This window comes from Mytilus californianus, unplaced genomic scaffold (assembly GCF_021869535.1).
Source record: "Mytilus californianus isolate M0D057914Y unplaced genomic scaffold, xbMytCali1.0.p SCAF_72, whole genome shotgun sequence".
NCBI classification, from domain to species: Eukaryota; Metazoa; Mollusca; class Bivalvia; order Mytilida; family Mytilidae; genus Mytilus; species Mytilus californianus.
The window spans coordinates 230,194-238,456 of record NW_026262726.1 but is presented as its reverse complement, the minus strand read 5'-3'; positions in this window follow the sequence as shown (position 1 = coordinate 238,456).

Here is an 8,263-nt window from a genome sequence, read left to right as displayed (position 1 = left end):
TCCTCCAGTAAGGAATACCACCACTAATGCATAGCCCTAATGCTTTTTTATGCAATTTCAAGTATTGAAAGCTATTCTTTCTTAAGTTCAAATAAAGTGTCAGTCATTTCATGTCAAAACTATACCTTATCTTGAATGTGCGAATCAAATCAACATAACATCTTTAATTGCATATTAGAGCACACTGGTGCCCGGAAGTTTGGTAGTGAAAACAGGTACTTCTGATCTATGCAACAGGACACGTATCTCCTCTTATTTCAATTTTATGTATTTTTGATTATAAAAAAAACACGTTTAACATGGGTACTACAGTGTTCCTTAATCATTAAACCGTTCATTTGACACCAAAATTATCCAAATATTTTACTGATTGACAAGTTACAGCTATGCGTAGGAACAGTTTAGTTACAAATTGTGTACTATGTTATATTAACAGTTAGTATTCAGTTTATACATATTATAATTATTTAATGGCTGTAAGTTGAAATACCTGATTCTGACAAATGTTTTCAATTCATGTAAAGGCAACTTACTGAGTAGCATACTTCTTACTACTTACTACTTGCCTATATTAAGCCCCTACACACCCCACCCATCATCACCTAGACAGTTTATTGTTTTTATGTGGAAAGTGATGGTTATTTATAATGCTTTGCTACATTAGGAAAGGAATCGCTAGGCTTGTTAGCAGTTATTCCTAACGTTCATTTGCAAATATTTATTTTTTTCATTCGCCACGAGAAAAAAATAGGAAGATAGAAAGTTGATAGGATAGTTTGGACTTAAATTTTGAAAAGATGGTCAGTACATTTATTCTATAACGTTTTTTTCAGGCCCCCTTCAAAAAATGATGAATTGGGTTTTAACGCGTGCAGATCGCTGTGATATTCCTGCTCGGGATATCATATATAACCTACTAATGTCTACCGTGCGTAGTTACATTCAACACATCCAGATATATCTCTCTTTTCTAAGCCCTGATGATGTTGAAAATTCCACGGTCCATGCGTCCGTATGTCCGCTAAATTCATGCATGAGTCGCCCACTCATTTGGTTTCCTATGTTTTTTTGTGTACTGCTATTTCTCTGATTGTCTTTTTCTCTTTTTTTAGCCATGGCGTTGTCATGCAGTTTATTTTCGACTTATGAGTTTGAATGTCCCTTTGGTATCCTTCGCCTCTCTTTTCAAATTCTCCTTAATTCTTAATTTTGAAAATGCTTTAAAACATTTATTTATTCTAATCGTGTACACATTACGATGATTGTGAATTTACTGAAATATTTGGAAGTTGGGCTTAAATAACTTGTGTTCGGTTCTGAAAAAACTCGTCATAGATGCCAAGCTAAATACAACAGACGCGCGTTTCGTCTACAAAAGATTCATCAGTGACGCTCGAATTAAAGAGTTAAAGAAAAAAATTAAAGTTTATTTTTAAATATCATCCTAGGAATATATAGTGCATTGTTTATTTGAAAATCAAGTCTATTTATCAGAAAGAGTTTTCACATGCTGCAGGTGTGCATATTATCAGAGTTTTGCGTTTTGCAAATCTATAAACATAATGATCAATTGAAAAATAAGATAGACATACAATACATATCGCATTAACGAACTCGCTGTTATGCACTACTCGACATCATTAAGGAATGACTGTAATATTTTTTCTATCTATGAAGAAATAACATCAAAAATGTGTTGTACACTGAATAACCCGCGTAGCGGGTTATTTAAAAGTGTGCACTACATTTTTTAGGTTATTTCGAATAGACAGAAAAAATATTACAGTCATTCGAATTCCTTATAATTTAATTCTAAAAAGGCGTAAATCATGAAAAAAACGTCGATGACGTCACAGTCACATGACAGAATTATGTCTATGAGCTGATAGACAAAACACTTTCAGCATATCCAGAAATCAACGCCACTTTGCTTATTTGAATATTATACTAAAGAAATCGGATACGGGTCACGGAAATTATATTGAAATGATAGGGAATTTAGAAAAAAATGTCTGTTTTAACTTTGATTTAAGTGATAGACAGGTTGCCGGGGCAGAAAATAAATATACACAACACTATACACCATTTAAACGAAATATAATGACTGTCGTTGCAAAAATCAAGGTTCCTGAGCTATTTTAAAAATCGAAGCGAGAGGCTTTTAACATTGCAGTATAAAATACAGGCTAAAATGACTGAAACGTCAAATTTGCAAACTTCGTGTTGAAAATTGGCTAACAAGGTCATTACAAATACAGGTTGCCGGGGTGAAACTTGAAACTTGAATGTCCAAAGAAAAAGCAAGTCCAAACCTTGTATGTGTAGTCGTTGAACTCTAGGTTCCCACGTAAAGTTAAAATCCCTCTATTTCAAGAAGAATAAACTCACGAAAACACGAAAAATTCACTAAATTCGCGTTCATTGTTTTGATTTTGACCGCCTGACAACTTTACGGAAATATCAGAGTGATTATAAACAAGGACTCTGTGACGGGCAACTTATAATATCCGTGTTTTAAAGATTTTAATGATATCAAGCCAGTCCAGTTCAAACTATTATCACGTGGTACAATTCTCATTTACATATTATGAATATTAATTAGCAAAAGTACTACTAATTTCTGGCTATGGCCAATCAGAAGACGTGTTACATCCAAAATTAAATTATTAATACATATAATTAATTCATACACAGACGTATGTAGACCTTTTTTAAAAGAAAAAAAGGTTGAAATAATTATTTTGCGACTGGACGGGGCTAGGTATCAATACATCCTGCTCAAACGGTTCTTCCTGTTTGACGGCGAAATCCAGGTGACCATATTTTAATATCGTAGTGTCATCTCTTAGGGTATCTACCGCATGCTGGGAGGATAACAAACTGCTACTCTAAATAAAGACATTATACAACTTGTGTTAAAAAACACCATACATTCGGTACATATCAAATAGTGTTTTCATACATAATTATTGATCGCTTTTCAAAGGAGCAAATTTGCTGAATTTCCTACATAACATATTGGGTCAAGTAGGAAACGGTACTGTAGTTCCATCGGAAGAACAGAGGAGTAAATCGGTTTAACTTTAGAGGTTGACAGACTAACAGGTCGACAGGTTGACACTAGAAAAGTCGACAAGTGTAAAAGTCGACAGGTCACAAGTTAATAAGTGTTAAGGTCGACATGTCGACATGTTGAAAGGTCGACAAGTGAAAAGGTCGATAGGTCGACAGGTTGACAAACTAAATTGTAATTCAGTTAAATAAAATTAACTTCAGTTTTTTAACCTTTTTATTAAGTCTTTGACTTATAACTGTCTACCTGTCGACCTATCAATCTGTCGCCTGTTAACCATTATTACAGTTTTCATTTCTCACCGTCAAATTGACAACCTGTCGAATTGTCCACCTGTCTACCAGTCACCATTAATACTATTTTACACTATATGCACTCTTCTAAATCGTCAACCTGTCGACTTGTCAACCATAACTTCAAGTTTAACTATATTTCATTGTGAATTTGTCAACCTGTCACCTGTCATTTTTAACATTGTCAAGCTTTCGACTTATCAACCTGTCAACCAGTCAACAATGAAAATATTTAGTATATTTTAACATATTGTCAACCTGTCTACCAGTCATTTATTTTTTTTTTAATTGTATAATTTAAATACCTTTATTGCCCATGAATACATATATAAATTTATTTTAAAAGCTGGAACTATAGTACCGTATATATATATCCTATATAAGTCCGATATAAAATGATGAGGACGTTTTCATAAATTCTTGTGCAGCTGTAAAAAGAATGTTTAAATTTGTTATCTAAGACTATCATATTAACAATTACGGTACCAATTTAACTGAAAAAGTTGTGTGTTTTAACAATCAACCTATATTCAAATGCCCTCAGAGGCAATGCCCAAGGACAACAATTTGAAAATTAAAAACCTAGAAGTTTCTCGAAAATAGTGATATCGTAACTTTGATATTTAATTTATTTTCTATGCCATGTTTAAGCATTCTCTTTCCGCGCTTATGACATGCAATTGAAAATAAGCTAACAGTCATCATTTACTTGATTGTCAGTTGAAAAGTTAAAGTTAATGTGATAAACATTGACAGTTCAACTGAAAAACAACGTAACCAAATGGTCCTCTGTTTATTGTACACAAGACTATGTTTCGCCCTCTAGTCGTAGATGTATTTTGATTATTTATGTCGTTTGGTTGCTGATTCATTGATATATACTTCTACATCTCCGTTTAATAATATGTAATATAACACATCAACTAAGAGCATGAATAAACCGAAAACTTAAACCACATTAACTAAGAACATGAGTTAACCGAAAAATTAAAACATATAAATGAAGAGCATGAGTAAACCGAAAAATTAAAACATCAACTAAGAGCATGAGTAAACCGAAAAATTAAAACACAATTTAACTAAGAGCAGGAGTAAACCGAAAAATTAAAACATATCAACGAAGAGCACGAGTAAGCCGAAAAACTAAAACACATTAACTAAGAGCATGAGTAAACCGAAAAATTAAAACATATCAACGAAGAGCATGAGTATAAATAGAAAAATTAAAACACATCAACGGGGAAAATTGAAATACACAATGTGCAAAAAAACAAGAAAGAGATTTGGTGAAAAAATAAATAATACTGGACGTACACATACGTGTTTAAAACTCATCCTAGGCATATCAAAACTGAAAAAATTAAAAGCAGCCAAAAGCAAAGCATAAAAATACATTGCAGATCAGGGACATTTCACATCTTTCCAGGACTGTATATAAGACTCTTATTGACGTATTGATAGTTCTTTGTCCTAATCACGTAACAAGCCTAGGATCTGGGTAACAACAAAATCAAGTATTATCGTCTGCATAATTATATAAGGAGCTATCATTTAATGAACAAAAATATATCGTTGGTGAAACCATTATGGTAATAGCGTGGTCCACAAGTTGTGCCATGTGGTACATATTTAGTGATGTCAGCTTAACTACTCAGAACGCTGCTTACTTTCATCTGTTTGTGTTTTATGATTGTCAAACAAGATGTAATTCCTTACAATGGGACACTCTACAAAACAGAAGAAAAAAATCTAGATTAAAAATGCAATGTAAAATTATAGGTGGTTAGTAGAAGTTCTTATGGACAAATTAACAAAATCAGATAGACGCGCTAGGGGTCAACATAAATTTCGACAAATTTCAACTAATAAAGATTACAATAAATATTCTTTTTATCTAAACACCATCTCTGACTGGAATTCACTACCTCAATCGACAGGTATGTATGAAACCCTGCAATCCTTCAAAAGTGGCATCTCCACTCTAATTATAACATTTGAAGGATACACACCAACTGATTAAACCACCAAAGCTACTAGCTGTACATAATTTATCATATGTTAATCAATGGATTTTTTTTATTCTCTTATTAGGTCTTTCCACTTTTCTGTGGAAAGACCTATTGTATTTGTTCTGATTATTATTTTTTTCTTCCGCCAAATTTTGTTATCGCGTAAAATTTTTGTTTCGCAATATGTCACTAAGATATTTCTTATATAGTATCATACAGTTTATGCCCTTTTTATTCTCACCCATTCAAAGCCGAACAATTTTCTTTGTAAGAGTTATCTCCCTATTCACTGTTTATCAAGTGTGTGCATCTCCTTCGTAACAAAAAAAGATATCGACAAAATTCTTTTTCTAAATTTTACATCCTCAGAAATTTTTGGCTAATTTGGATCGAAGCGATTCGATGAAATTTTAAAGGAGTTATCTACCTTTACCAAATAAATTTGTCGGTATGTTTTTTTTAACTCATAAACCGTTAACCGTATAACCCTGGAATCTTTTTATTTGAGGTCCCTGAGTCCTAACTTAGAAAATGAGGTCAAGGTCAAGTTCTCAATTTTGACTTTTCCTTGTTTTTGCATTTTCTCAAACACTTTTAAAGATATATATGAAACAACAAGTGCAAAATGTTTGCTTTATTGTAATGAAGATATGTTACATTTGGTCTGAAACAATTTAATGGCATCCTATAGGAGTTAATGCCCCTGAAATGTCCAATTATAACCAATTATAAGGTTAATTGATTATTACTTCAACTTGGTTAATTATAAAGCCATGTGACCTTATACAAAAGGTTGGATGACATATGACCTTGAAAAATGACAACCGGAAGTGACCTTGAGAAAACCGGAAGTAGCCATTTTTGCACTTTCTTCATGGAAAAGTACTCGGAATCCATATATTTTGTAATTTTAATTCATTAACTTATCACTGAAGACTAGAAATGACTTTCGATAAACCAGAAGTGGCCAATTATCTCCTGGTTTACAAGCAAAAGCATATCGAAACTATATATTTTTGGAATCAGTGTGAAAGAAACTATTATATGAGACTGGAAGTGACATTTACTTCACCGGAAGTAGCTAATTATCTCCCTTATTTCACTCAGAAGTATATAGAAACCACTTATTTATCGCATCAGTATGAAGAAACTGATGATAAGATTCCAATCTTAACTTTGAGTAAACACGAACTAGCTTCTTTTCGATTAATTTCAAAATTGCTGTGGAAAGACCTTAATTCAATTGTTCTCTGAACAATTGGTTTTTAATTGTTAATAGAAACTTTTAGTAAAGTCAATATGTACATAGCACACAAGTTCCGGGTAGTTTTACACTCCTACCTAGGAATTTACTCCCGTATCCAGAAGCACTTATTAATAAATAGTAGACATAAGTGGGCGATATTTTGGTTTTTAATGAAAATCTTGTGAGGGAAACATATTAACATTGTGTTTAGACTCCTTGATGATATTTATTTCTTAAATTTTTGATACTTTTATCGATCATCCACACTTCAATATATGTGGGACCAGAGACATATTAAACGAGCATCTTTCAGTGATGATCTTTTTGTACTGGATTTTATAAACAGAGCTATATTTAATTCAACTTTCAGTAATGATCTTTTTGTACTGGATTTTATACGGAATAAAATTAGTTAGTTTAAGTTAGGGACTGGTTTTTGGGAGAAAACATTTGAATTTCTCTTATTTTTTTCAAGTCTCCACCTTGAAGAAGGAAAATAAATTGAAGACCCCCCCTTTTCCAAAGACAAGAAAACTTCAACTCCCGAACACTTTACAATATTTTTATTATTTACAACAACAAAAAAGCATGCATACAATTTATATTTATATTATCATTATTCAATAAAATAGTGTATCAGTAGTGGAAATAAAGCTTCAAGTGGAGAAGTTGCTTGTTACTTCAGGGAACTTTATTTCGATAGACCAGTTATGGTCTCATTGACATTTACCACACCTTCGTTCAATTTCTGCACATTATTCCTTACCTTTATTAAAGAAGTTAGTAAATGATCTTTAATACTTTCCTTGAAGAACATTTTGAAACTTGGGATTTTTATCTTTAGTCAAGTTAACAATTGAGCCGAGTGGAGCGAGTTGAAAAAAAATTGATGTCTTTCCTGCCTAAAAAATTAAAAATGTTTCATTGTAAGGGGAAGCATTAGGTGTGGGTCGACTAACTCCACACCTCCAAGTCATAACGGAACACTATCTTTAAAAAGACATATTAAAAATTCCACACTTGACTCCTAGATCATGTAGATATCAACTTGAAGCATTGAAATATATGTTTGATCACGCGTTTTACGAATAATCATGTAATGAAACAACTATTTATATTATCAGTCTTTTTATTTTATGGAAAGGGGTATAATATTAAGAAAACCTTATAGAAAACCTGCAAAAACATCAAACCATTTCCCTATTATAGTCATTTTTCATGTCCAACAAACAAACAGAAGATGGTCATGACTCGCGATCGCATGAATAAAACAATGAAATGATGTTTTCAGAACAAGAAGCCAAAAATAATGACACAAGAGATAAAGATGAATTTCTCAAATTTTGTAAACAAAATTTCGACGCACCCACCTGAAGTATTGAAAATTTAAATACCCAGGAATTTTCAAGCCCCCCCCCCTTTTCAGGTTACAAATGACCTAGTCCAAATAATTATGTCGTCTGGAAAGGCTATTTTCATTTTTTTGCTTTGAAGACTAGCCGTCACAGCAAAAATTAAAATAGCATAGCTTTCAAGACGTCATTGTTATTTGGACTCAAAAATGACCAGTCCCTTCAAGAGTTGGCTAGTTAGCACAGGCACTTGTCTCTGAAAAAAAATCCTATATACATTAAGGTATATA